Source organism: Theropithecus gelada, chromosome 10 (assembly GCF_003255815.1).
Source record: "Theropithecus gelada isolate Dixy chromosome 10, Tgel_1.0, whole genome shotgun sequence".
Classification (NCBI taxonomy): domain Eukaryota; kingdom Metazoa; phylum Chordata; class Mammalia; order Primates; family Cercopithecidae; genus Theropithecus; species Theropithecus gelada.
The window spans coordinates 3,286,515-3,300,501 of NC_037678.1; positions in this window are offsets into that span (position 1 = coordinate 3,286,515).

Sequence of the window (13,987 nt, forward strand, 5' to 3'; positions counted from 1 at the left end):
CCCAGCAGGACACGAAGATGGTGACTCAGCAAGAAGGGAAGGAAGCTGGAGAGATGCCCTGCAGGGGACAAGAGGTGTGGAAGTCCAGGCACAAGTGGACCTTAGCTGACCTTGGGTGACCTTAGGTGGACCTTAGGTACCTGGGCAGTTCATCCAACAGAACATAGGTCCATGACAGAGGCTGACAGATACAGGGGAAAGGAGATGAGGGCAATTTCCTAGCTGGTCCCTTCTTTTTCAGAGAAACAAGAAACTAGGTGTATTAGTCCATTCTCACGCTGCTATAAAGAACTACCTGAAACTGGGTAATTTATGAAGAAAAGAGGTTTAATTGACTCACAGTTCTGCAGGCTTAATAGGAAGCATGGCTGGGAGGCCTCAGGAAACTTACAATCACGGCGGAAGGCAAAGGGACGCAGGCACGTCTTACATAGCAGAGCAGGACAGAGAGTGAAGGAGGAAGTGCCATATACTTTTAAACAACCAGAGCTCATGAGAACTCACCCACTCTCAAGAGAACAGCAACAGGGAAATTCCCTCGTGATCCGATCACCTCCTATCAGGCCCCTCCTCCAATTCTACGTGAGATTTGGGTGGGGACACAAATCCAAACCATATCACTAGGTCAGTGTCCCCACCATGCCAAGGCTTATGGAACTGCCTGGGTTTCTCAACATCACTGGGCAGGTCCTGAGACCAGGTCGACCAGGCCTACCCAGGCCTGCTGAAATGCCAGTGGCCACAGTATCTCTGGGAACTGGAGGGGTCCACACAAAAGACCACAAGGAAGCCAAGATGTCTAATACCAGGATCAAGGGTGTAGGGGCGATCACCCAAACCTGCAGAAATAAATCCCTGGAGAGAAATGCATGAAAAACATCATCTGTGTTGCCAAAAAAGTACCCAAGCAAACTCCTGGGAATTAAATACTCACAGTGGCCCATGCTCACGCTGAAAGCATCATGGAAACGTTGAGTACCTCACATCTGTGAGGACAGGAGGGAGGAGAGAACACATTCTGAAAGCCTCAAGTTCAAGTTCTATGCAAAATGTGCCTGTAGAGCTGAAATGATAAAATCAGGGAACTTGGTAAATACCAGCTGCTGCACTCCCAGCTATTTTCAGCTTTCTGAGAAGAAAATGGGGTCAGAACCCCAATATTGCTTCCCCCTGCAGAGTGGCAGCTGCCCAGGGGAGGGCCTGGGCTGGAGTATAAGCCCTGAAATGCAGGAGAAGCCTCACTTTGCAGATTTATTGAAGCATAGTCACTGACTTCAAAAACAGCTTACTTCAGGGACATTTTGGAGCACTGAAATGAACTTATTTGAAAATTGCAAGAATCACATGAAAATACGGCGACATTTAATGATAAAGTTTGTGGATTCGAAGCAAAAACGTCACCTTTAGAAAAGTGAAATCAGAAACCACTCACCAATGGTGTTTAGCAGGGGTTATCATCTGAATCCTCAAGAAGGATCATTAAGGTTCTGGGAGCAACATCTGTGGATGTGAGGAAAAAGTTATCGTTATTTTGAAATAGTTGATATAAAAAGTTCAATTAGATTCAAAATCCATTTGCATTATCACAAAAAAATTCTCACATTATATTTGTCAACGAAAGAAAAAGACGGTTGTTAGATTAGAAGAATGAGTTCAATTCAGAGCAACTGGATTATTTGAATTCTGGTTTACGGAGAGAAAAGAGGTTTTACCAGGCTGAAAAGCAGCCACCATACTCTCCAGCCATTTGTTCTCAGCCCTTGCTAGAGTTTCTTATCCTCAATCTGGGGAGATCAACCCAGAAATTATCCCAGGCCTTTCACGTATAAGCCGATGTAAAGAAAACTCAAGTGTAGGCTCAGTCTCTGATTTTAAATTTGTGAAAGGGTTTTATTTGGAAGCTTTACATAAATTCAATATTCAATACCTTCCCTACTCCTTAGCATTTTTTTCTTAACATTATCTAATATGAAAACCTGTGGACATTTTCACCAAGCCCCGTGTTTAGGGGCCCGAGTCCCCTGCAGTTTGTCCTGGTGCAGTGCACAGCCCCGGCCACATTCCATGTCTGCCAGGACGTAAGCAAGGCTCAGAAGCTTTTGAGTTTCAGGCCAAGGGTTAGGAAGGTGGGCCCTGGCCACAGAGAGCCTGGATGTAAAACCCCATTCTTCACCCAGAGGCTGTCGGGCAAGTGACCCAGCCCCTCCAAGCCTCAGTTTCCTCATGTGCAAAATAGGACAAATAACCTAAGAGGGTTTAGTTAACATTACACAGGCGAATTCTCACCCAAAATAACTGCTCAATCCACATCCAAAACCGCTTTGTAGAAGGAAGGCAGACCCAGGCTGCTGGCCGAAGCAGCGTCCACAGGCAATGGGAGGCCACGTGACCGGGCACTCCGGCAGCGACACGGGGCCCAAGCCCACCACACACACCACAGTGACTGTGGGGACACAGCCGGGTCGGGGCCTGGTCTGCAGTGACCTCAGCAGGCTCTGACGCCACACAGGGCACACCCGAACCTGCTGTTCTCCACCCTCGACAGGCTCTGCCCGGGCTCACCTGGGTCTGGGCCGAGTGTCACCCCTCGACAGGCTCTGCCTGGGCTCACCTGGGTCTAGGCCGAGTGTCACCCCCGTTCTCACTCTCACCAAGGTGCCTGGGTCTGGGCCAAGTGTCACCCCCGTTCTCACTCTCACCAGGGTGCCTGGGTCTGGGCCGAGTGTCACCCCCGTTCTCACTCTCACCAGGGTGCTGGAGGTCTAGCTGGGCCCGACAGTTAGAGGTGCAGATAGGGCCACCGGGGCAGCTGCCTCTCCTGGCAGTCACCTCGTGACACCACCGCTCACCCTGCTGTGGCCAAAGCCAGCCCCTAAGAGCCCCAGAGCATGCAATGAGGAGCTCCAGGGGCCCTGCCAGGCCCCTTCCACCCCAGGGCTTGCTGGCCCGCTGCCGCACTCAGGTCGGGGCCTCTGTCTCAGAAGGCATCGCCCTCCAGCCCCTCCCAGGGTGGTGTACACAGCAGGCACCACGGAGAACATTGAGCTGGCAGGCCATGGTAGGGGCAAGCCACGGTGATCACCACCCAACATGGCCGTGGGCTTGAGAACAAAACTCATCTCTCAAGAAGTGGGCCTGCGGGGAGGGTGGGGCCTTGCTGATCCAGGAGGGGTGGGGGACACAGGCTGAGAAGTACACGCTCCCACCCCCCCCAGGAAGACTGTGGCCTGAGAGGTACACACATACCCTGCACACACACAATACACACATTACATCATATGCACACATACCCCTCATACACACACATCACATGCACATATGCCCCATACACACACACCACACACCATATCATAGGCACACATACCCCACACACATCACGTACATCCCATACATACATGCCCCACACACATACCACATACCACGCACGGCCTCCACTTGCATTTCCCTGGCTGTGCAGAGCCATGGCCGTACCTATCCCTACAGGGCCGTGTGGTGCTCCACGTCTGACAGGGGCAGGGGCAGGTGAGCTGGACGCACAGCAGGGACTCCTGCCATGGCCAGAGTCCCCATCCCTATCCCCACTGGCCTTCCTGTAGCCTGAGGCCTGAGCTCTAGCTTGTAGGAGCGGCTGCAGGCGCGGTAAGCCCACATTTTCCAGGCTTACCACAATGATGCCATGTGTAATGTACTTGGACTTCCAGGTTCACACAGCTGCCCGCTGCAGAAGGGGTGAGGGAGAGAGGGCATCCCACCCTGCTACTGCTTTTTGGAGACCAGCTGAGCACCCAGTTGGGCAGCCCTATCTGGTTTTCCTTTTGAGCCTTACCGTCCTTGGTCCCTGCACTGCACTCCTCTCTGGGAGCTGTGCCTCACCTGGTGGCCCCGCCAGCCTCCCGGGTATGTGGCACTGTCTCTGCTGCACCAGGAGAAGCCTTAGGGCTCCATCACCGGCCGGCCGCAGCCACACATGGCAAAGCCTAGAGTCTGGCGTGCAGAGGCATCCCCAAATGTCCTGGGCCTGGGAAAAGGTCCCTTCCCCTTTCCACCCATGCCCGCTCCCCAGAGAGTGACGAACCGGAGGGTCTGCATCTCACAACTAGGGGCCCTCCAGGTGACAGGCAGCCTGAGTGCAGGCACCTGCTCCCACCCTCTGTCCCCCATGGGTTGGGGCAGCTGAGCTGCAGGGGGAGCTGCATTCTTCCATCTCCAGGATGGGGAGGAGGTGGGTGTGCCCTTGGGGCAGAGGAGGCTTGTGGAGAAGGCCGTGAGGATGGAACTCACTGTTGCTGGTTTTGCAGGAACTCTACACCCTCCAGAGAAGCAGGGCAGGAGGCGAGAGGCACATGCACACTTAGGGTGCTGCCCTCCATGGACCTGTTCTCCCAGAGGAAGGCCCAGCCTCCCACCCTCTACTCAGGCCTGGCATCAGTACTCCATGGGCCACATAAGCATGTACAGGTCAGTTCTCAGGAATCAAGTCCTGGGTTTTCTAAGACATCCAGAGGGCATCTCCAGGCTTCCAGTCCCTGGCTTAGAGTGGGCACCACTACATGGAGATCGAATGTGTGGGTGGGTGGGTGGGTGGATGGATGGATGGATGGATGGATGGATGGATGGATGGAAAAATGGATGGATGGGTGCATGGATGGGTGAATAGAAGGTAGATGGGTGGATAAATGGATGGATTGGATGGATGGATGGATGGATGGATGGATGGATGGATGGATGGATGGAAAAATGGATGGATGGGTGCATGGATGGGTGAATAGAAGGTAGATGGGTGGGTGGATGGGTGGATGGATAGATGGATGGAGAAATGGAAAAAACAACCATTGGTTGGTGACAAGTACTGGGTAGGAGCCACACATGAGGAAAGACACAGCACAAGGGACCTCCTCCCTGTTATATTATTAAATCCAAACAAGAAGTCTAGACAGCAAGTCCTGTTATATTTTACCCTCCACACCCAAGCCACAGTGAGCCCACAGCCCCCAAGGGGAGTGGGTTGAGTTAGAATGCACACCAGCTGCCAAATGCTCAAGCCAGCCCCTCTAGTGACCCTGCCTGTCTCACATCATGGCTCCTCCTCTCACCCTACACGGGGCTCCAGTTCTAACAGCCAGCCCTTGAGCTTTCTGTAAATATCAATGGCCCCAGCACCTGGATTTCATCTTTGTCTCCACCCACAGATCTGCGTTTCCTCAAGAACCCTCCTGCCATGGCCGGAGTCCCCATCCCTATCACCCCTGGCCCTGCTGCAGCCTGAGGTCTGAGCTCTAGCTTGTAGGAGCGGCTGCAGGCGCGGTAAGCCCACGTTTTCCAGGCTTACCACAATGATGCCGTGTGTAATGTAGTTGGACTTCCAGGTTCACACTGCTGCCCGCTGCAGAAGGCACCAGGGAGAGAGGGCATCCCGCCCCGCTACTGCTTTTTGGAGACCAGCTGAGCAGTTTGTATCAAAAGTATTATAAATGTAAACACTTTTCATCCCAGTGTATCCACTTTTAAGAATTTACCCTGGAGAGACTGTCATGGATTTGCATAAAAATGTACTAGAAGGCAGTCGCGTCAGCTATCTCTATAAGAGTAAAACAGGAGGAGTCATTTAAATGACACATCCATAAGACGGATGGCTGCAGCCATCATAACTCAGGCTGTGGACAAATGCATGTGACGTGAGAAAACTTTAAAATATGATATAATAAAGTGAAAAGTGCAATCTCAAAATCATCTGCAATTACGTTTTCAACATAGGTATATATTGCCTGAGTGTGTGCTCGAGCAAAGGCGTTTGAGAAAAAACCAGAAAGAGGCTTAGATAACGTTAGCAGTTGTCAGTAGGAAGTGAAAATGCAAGAGGCTTTTGTTTCTTTTGGCTGCCCCCTGTGTTTTCCAGGCCTCCTATAAGGAGCGTGGATTACCTTTGCATCCAGAAAAACAACTATTTTAAGAAATTAGGATCTGGTCTAGGCCCCACATCACAACTTATTCCTAGGTACCCAGGGCTGGCAGGCCCCAGGCACAGGGTGTGCAGACCCCCATTTGCAAGAAATACAAGGAAGATGCTCATGTCACCAGGAAAATCACAGCAAATGCACCACACTTGCTCTGTGCCCACTCTGTGCCCAGTACATTCCTTGATTAACTCATCGGCCTCCCAGCACCATTCTGAGGAAGGGCCTGCGGGTCTCCTTTGACAGATGAAAGACCTGAAGCACAGAAAGGTGAGTAACGTGGCCTGGGTGGGACCAGGTGGTCAGTTCTTCCTTCCATGTGACCCAGACAAGGGAACATCATGCAGGGGAGCTCTGGCCAAAGGTGGCAACAGGACCCTGGACCCAGCCAGAGAAAACAGAGCCCCCCGAGAGAGGGGCTGGGGTTGGCTAGCCTTTCCCCAGCGAGGCTGGGCTGGGGCAGGTGGCAGGTCCGTGAGGGAGGATGCCAGGCCCTGCCCAGTGAGAGGCAGTTGTCCCAGCCATCCTGTCCGCAGGGTCCTAGCCACTTGGCGTCCCCCTCCATATGCTGTAGTCTTCCTCACCCCCACATGCGCCTGGTGAGGAAGGGGTGACTAAACAAACGCCTTCTGAAGGCTGGAATAAGCACACGTACCCCAGAATGTTGGCAGACCCTTGTCCTCACAAGAGTGGGTCAGGAAAGCCCAGGCCAGGGCTGAGGGGTGGCTGGAGATGGAACAGTCAAGACAGGGGACAGCCCACGGCTTCTGTTGTGCCCATCAGAGGCATGGGGGTCCCTGGAGCAGAGACAGAGTGGGTGGGAAGGACAGAAGTGAAGCCAGAAGACCAAGGCCCAGCAGAGGTGGCTGGAGACCGGTGACCTCCAGGCCAGGGCTCCCTCGCAGCAGTGAGAACCCCGCTTCACCCTCAGCACCACAGCCGCTGTCGTTATCATTCCCACACTTGGCAGGTGAGGAAAGTGAGACTCAGAGAGGCGTGGGCCGGTGCGAGTTCACAGGGCACCCAGCAGGGGTGGCCTCACACAGAGTAGGGTTGCAAAGAGAGGGAGAGTATGGTGTGTCGGGAACCTACTGTGTGCCCGGCTCTCAGCCTGGCCTTTTGCACACAGCACCTCCCCTCGAAACCTGGGTGGTTACCCCCATGTTCACACGAGAAACCTGAGGTTCAGGTGGGATAAGTGACTTGTCCACGGTCATGCAGCGAAGGGCAGAGTGGACGTCAGACCCAAGATGGCTCCAAAGCCGGGCTCCTCCCGCCCAGGGCCCTCGTGCACCCACTGGCTTCATGCATTCGTGAAGCCACCAGCAGCACCAGGCACCACCGAGCACAAGTGCAAGGTGAGGCTGGAGGCTGTCCTCACTCTCACTAGGACTACAGGGGAGCTGGGGGCACAGGCGCAGAGAAAAGTGCTGACAAGACAGTAGGACAAGGGCCAGGCAAGACCTAAAGGGTGAATAGGTCATAACCAGGTGTATTCGTCAGCCTTAGCTGCGTGACAAATGACTCCAGAACCCAGAAGCTTCTGCCTAGATGCGTTTCTCATGCTTCTGGGCCAACTGGTCACCTGCAGCTCGGCCGACTGGTGATGCGGGTGGTCCTGCGGCAGGCGGCCGATCAGCCAAGCCTCGTGCAGACCAGGCGGAAGATGCAGCAGGCGCCTGTCCCCTGGGCTGTGAGCACAGAGGAGAGCAGGGCAGGACTGCAAGCCTCCTGGTCTTGGGGTGGGAGAAGGGTAGGGGGATGTGAATGAGCCTCCCAGAGTGTGCCAGGCAGCAGAGCCAGCAGGAAGAAAGCCCTGAAACAAAAGACAGCCCAGGAGTACGTGTGGCCCAGAAAGGTCAGCAGGCACCTGGCACCCTCCGGCAACCCGCCCTCAGGCATGGCTTCCATCTAAGAGCAAGGAGAGCCATTCTGAAGGAAGATTCTGGGAGCAGAGGGCCCAGTGGTTTCTTCCACCTGGTCTCTGGGCCGGAGAGACCCAAAAAGCAGAAAGGCCTTTTTGTGCATACCCAGACCCCAATGTCCCCTTTACTCCACATCATCAACTCCTTCCAACACCCTGCTTGCCCCAAGGTCCTGCTGGGGAGCTGGTGGGGTGGGGTGGGCTGGAAGGAGGTCACTCTTTGAACCCTGCTCTCCAGGGCAACGCGACGGGGCCTCGTGGAAAGCGATGTTTCTGAAAACAAGAGAAGCCAGGCACAAAGCTCCTTCCCTCATCTCTAAGACGTCTTGTGGGTGAACCCACAAATTACACAATCAGTATTGGCACACACATTTTCACTGCATGTTCCCAGCGAATTCCCAGCCCTCTCCACTTCAAATGTCTCACACACACCCATTATGGCAGGGTATGAACCGGTAGTTAACTCCCCAAACCTCCAGTGGAAACCAGTCTTCTTTGATTCTTGTCAAATCCTTTTAATTATGAATTTGCAGCTGGCCCGCTCCTACATTCATCTGAGACAAGGGGCAGCCTCCTTTCTGCCATGCAGGTTTAAAAAAAAAAAAAAAAAAAGTGTAATAAGCCTTGAATTTCAGGAAAAAGAAAAAAATGAACTTCATAACATACACTTAAAGATTGGAGGGCCCTGATGCCACTTTCCTTGAGGAGCTACCCCTGACCAGCCTGGCGCATCCAGGGGTTCCCTTCTCCAGGCTGGGAGAACCCACTGCCTACACATGTCTGCAGGGGACAGCAAAAGCCGTGGGAGATGGTTTGCAAAAATGGCCCAAATATTACACACACACACACACGCCCCCTGCAATGTAACTTGGCAGCTCCTCCCTCTTGAATATGGGTGAACCTTGTGATGTGCTTTGGACAAAAGAAGTCAGCAAAAGTGACATCACTTGTTCTGGGCCTGGCCTCAAGGGGCCTTGCACTCTCCATTCCCTGTCCGAGTCCTTCCTGGATGCCATGAAGAGAGCCAGGTCTCACCTGCAGGAGGATGGGGCCAGAGGAAGCAGGAGAAGAAGCAGGGTGACCACCCTTCGACCCCAGATGCCTGAACGAGCCCAGCCAGGACCGGAGTAGCCTGGCCCAGACCAGCCAGGCAGACCTGGGGTGCAGAGAAATGATGAGCAATTCTGATTTTGAGAAATAAACCTGGGGGCGTTTGTTACACAGGAGTTTCTAAATGACACAGAAACCATAAGCACCGGGGTTTTTATGGAGATGATGACACCCACCCCAGGCCCCAGGACAGCCCCTGAGTCTTTTTAACATGGTCACTGAAATCCCTCCTCCTGAGTCCATCATGGGGGCAGCCTCTCCAGCCCTGGCTCCTCCCGCCTCCTCCATGGAGTGGCCGCCAGGAAAAGCCTCCTAAAGTGCTTGAATTTCATGAAAAAGACAAAAAAATAAACCTCATAAAACACACTTAAAGATTGGAGGGGCCTCCTGAAGTCCCGACCAGGACCCCATGCGTACCTCAAGTTACCCCGGGGCACCTCGGGTCCCAGAGAAGGTCCCGCCTCTTAGTACGGACATTGAGCCGTTCCTGATCTGGCCCACACACTTTATCTGGGGCTGAATCTCCCACGTCACCCGCCCCTTGTGCCACCCAAACCCACCCAAATTCACCGTCACTTGTCTCTGAGCCCCACACTGTCTGTTCCCTCTGCCCGGAACATGCCCCTCCCGGGTCCTCCAGCTCCCAGCAGGCACCTGCTCCATCTTCAGAGCCAAGGGCCCCTCTGTGCCACCTGCCCACCGGCAGCCACCGCCAGCACCCCCTGCTGAGTTCCCCGGGTGCAGCTGTACTGCACAGTGGTTAGAGGCACAGGAAACTCCTAAGGTTGGAGCCTGCCTCTGCCAATGACCAGCTGGGCATCCTACCTTCTCCGAACCTCAGTCTCCCCACCTCTAACGTGGACATGAGGCTAGAGCCTTCCTCACAGTGCTGTCACGGGAGTGAGGCCCTCCACGCGGAGGACAGCACAGGCCCAGGCAGCACACAACGGAGGAATGGAGGACAAACACCAGAAACCGGGGCTGGGTGGGGGCGGGGCACCCTCAGGAGGTAGCACCGACCCCCGAGACCTATGCAAGGAGGTTATAAGGCATCTCTAGCAAGTCTTGTCCACCTACAGGATGACTTAGAGACGAGGGGAGGAGCTTTGTGCCTGGCTTCTCAGCTCCCCAGGGCAGGGCGGTTCAAGATCCCTCAAGAGGCTTGGAGTCCCCACAAACCCACTGATTTCTAAATCTGGGACCCAGAAAAATGCATGTCAAGGGCCAGGCTTGCTGCTGCAGCACTGGGTGTGGCAGGCGGGGTCTGGGCCATCACCTGCCCTGCAAGATCGGCGGGTCCCAGCGGGCGACCTTTCCCACTTTCCACCTGGACAGGTGGAGTTGCGTAGACACAACCATTGAGCCCCATCCTTGCAAGGTAATTAGTCCATGACCCTGCAGTCTCTGCATTTTGAAATTCATCCTGAACTCCTGCAACCCGCTGGGCTTCATTTCAAATGCCCGTGCTCTTTCATCTTCCCAGCCGCCTTCATTAATTCTCACAGCCGAGCCAGGGTGCGTGTGCCCCCCTCTCCTCCCAGAGCTGTCTGCAGTCTTCGGCCTGCAAATTGATCGGTGCTTCCCCCTCCCTGGCATTTGCACAACGGGAGATGGTCTATGTGTCTGCGACCGGCCAATTGCTCCTTTCCCTTCAGTTTGCAGCAAGCATTAGCTTCCCGGTAGAGGAAGGTGAGGAGGAAATTAATTGGCAGAGCCACACGAGGATGGTTCTGCCCCTAAAGTGGGAGACAGGCCATGGAGAAGTTGTGGTTTAATTGGTTACATGTGACCCTTTCCCTTTTTTTAAAATTTAATTCTAACTTTTAACATTTGAAGCTGCATCAATATTAATTATTGCTGCCGTTTTCTGAGTCACCTCTCACCCAGGAAAGGGCATGTCCAGTTCTCAAAGGGAGGAAGATAGATTTGCAGTGCCAGGGGGCTCAAAGAGACCTTGGAGGTCTCAAGTCCCACCCTTGGTCCTTGCAATGGGGAAACTGAGGCCCAGAGGGATAGAGTCTCAATCGGGATCGCACACCAAGGAACAGGCCCAGGCTCAGCATTGTGTCTTAGGTCCTGAGGCTTGCTTCATGTCTGCGTCTTAGTGAGAGACAGAGCGAGGGGAAGGACCCAGGGCTGGGAGGGGCAACACGACTCTGTTCTATTTTCTGGGTCTCTAGCAAGTCCCAGGAGTTCTGGAGGGATCCTTTTCTGACATATCTGAAGGACAGTAATTCCCAATCGGCACCAAGGGCACCGAGCCTGCCTTGTTGCTCTTTATGGAGGAGGGTGTTGATGTGACCTGTGAAGCCATGAAGCCGTGAAGCCGTGAGGCTGGGTCTGCACAGAGCATCCACGGAGCAGAGCCCCATCTCCAGGCTTCGAGCGGGTGAAGCCACTGCTTATTAGCGGGAAGGGGTATTGAAGACCCCGTGTGACTCCGCCCGAGTGGGCTCCTGTGTGCTTATGAGTGGGATGGATACCCCTCCAGCCACTATCGACAGGAACGGTGCTGCTGCCCAGCGGGGCCTCCCCATGGGCCCCCCACCCGAGCCCTGCCACTCAGCACACATTAGAGAGAGGATGTGATGCCAAAAAGAGCCGGAAGCGTGACCAAAATGCAGGCGTGTCACCACAGAGCACCACTGCGGGCTCTCCTCTGGCCTCGGGTAAAAGCGAATGCAGAGCCCGCTCTTCCAGGTGCTCAGGCAGTGGGCACCCTCCGTGTGGGCAGCTGCTGTACAGGCACTGGCCCTGAACTCGCTTCGGACCCTGCTTCTCCCCAGCTGGGGGCTCTGGACAAGTCACAGCCCCTCACTGAGGGAGGCAGTCCCTCAGTGGCCTTTGCCCACCTTTCCTGCCTTGGATCTTTCAGCTGGGGCTTCTCGGGAATTCCTGTGTGTGCAGGTGCAGGGTCCATGGGATCCTCACTCCCGGGGATCTGCTGGGGGATGCGGGCAATCACCAGAAACTAACTCTGACTGCTGCAAACAAAGGAGGAGCTTACTGAAGGACATTTGGTTCGCAGGACAGAAGTGAGGCCGAGGAGGTGGATCCGGGGCTGAGGAGGCTCTCAAGGAGGTGGGGTCAGCAGCAAGAGCCATTCAGCCACCTCACCCAGGACCACTGCTGAAATTAACCACGCTGGTTTCAGCCAAGACTCACTGCGTCCATACCCTGGACCAAGCATCACCCCAGGCCTTGCGGATTGTGCAGGAAATAAATGAAAAGACAAAGCCCACCCATTTCTTCCACGCTTGCCCCCGACCACTCACGATGCAAAGTTCTAGAGCAGAAGACCTGATGGATGGGCTCAGCTCTGGGCACTGCCCACCCCGGGCTCTTGCTGGGCAGTGAGAGGATGTGGCACAGTCTCCAGCCACCCTGTGGCATCTGGACAGGGAGAACCACGAAAAGGGAGGCAGTGGCCCAGAGAGGCTGCAGGCAGGTCACTCCTGAAGAGGGGAATGGTGAGCTGAGGGGCGGGGAGGCTGAGGCCATGGGGCAGGGCCCGTGTTTCTTGTGGCTGGATGGAGGGCACTGGGGCCAAGAAAGACATGGGCATGGGAACAGGAGGGTGCTCAGGAAGACCAAGGATGCCAGCCCAGGGATGAGCTTGACCCCTAGGGCAACAGGGAGCCTGGATTTTAGGAGACACAAGGAGTGTTTGGGGTTTGGTGTTGAGGAAGGAATCCAGGGGAGGCAGGAAAACGGGTCAAGTTCAGAAGCAAGGGGTGTTTCTTGTCCATACACAGGACAGGATGGGCCCAAAGGGACTCGCTTGGTGCCCACATGGTGTCTTCTGATTCTGTAGCAACAATAATCTCATGAGGTCAGTCACAACGCGGGCTTGGCTCCAGGCCAGGGTCTCGACCCTGCGTGCGGTAACTTATCACCCTCCCAGCCAGCCCATGAGTAATGCATAGCAAATGACCACCAGTTTATCAGCTCCCAGTTCTGTAGGTCAGAAGTCCAGCAGGATATGGCCGGGTTCCCTGCCAGGGGGTCTCCCAAGACCAAAATCCAAGTGCCAGCCCAGCAGAGTCCCGTCTGGATGCTCTGGAAAGAAATGTGCTTCTGAGCCCACTCAGGTCCTTAGAGTTGTTGGACTGAGGTATCTGTTCCCGGGCAGCTGTCAGCTGGGGCCACTGTGCCCCTGGAGGCAGTCACACTCCTCACCACATGGCCTTTTCCAGCTTCACACTCTCAATGGCACATTGAATCTCATGCTTCCAATCCCTCAGACTTCCTCTTCCTACTTCCACGAGGGCACATCCTCTGCTTTTTAAAGGCATCACCTGATTAAACCAGGCCCACCCAGGTCATCTCCCGACCATGAGGTCGACTGCACAGAAGCAGAACACAGGCCCAGGAATGACATCTCATCTTCCTCAACTCCAGGGATTAGCACAGAACATCCTCAGGGAGCTGGACTGGGTTGACCAGTTCCCTCAAAATGCATGTCCTTCCCAGAACTTCAGAATGTGATCTGATCTGGAAACAGGTCATTGCCGATATAATTAATTAAAATGAGGTCACACTGGAGTAGGTGGGTCCTTCATTCAGTGTGACTGATGTCCTTACAAAAAGAGACACACAGAGACACAGGCAGAAGGCCATGTGACGACGGAGGCCCAGGTTACAGCGATGTATCTACAAGCCCAGGATCGCCATGCACTGCCCACAACCCCAGAGACAAAGAGACAGGGAACAGCTTCTGCCCTAGAGCCTGCGGAGGGGGCGTGGCCCTCACAACACCTTGATTTCTGACTTCTGGCATCCGAAACTATAAGAGGATAAATTTCGGTTGTTTGGGGTATTTTGCAACAGCAGCTAAAAGAAGATAATACAAGGTCCACGTTTAGAACTTCTGCCTGTCATGCATAGGAACTCATATCCTGCCCATTTTGCAGATCAGAAAGCTGAGGCTCAGAGCAGTGAAGAGCTTGACCAAGGTAAGAGGTGAGCAGCTAGCAGGCAGCAGGACTGGGTCTGGCAC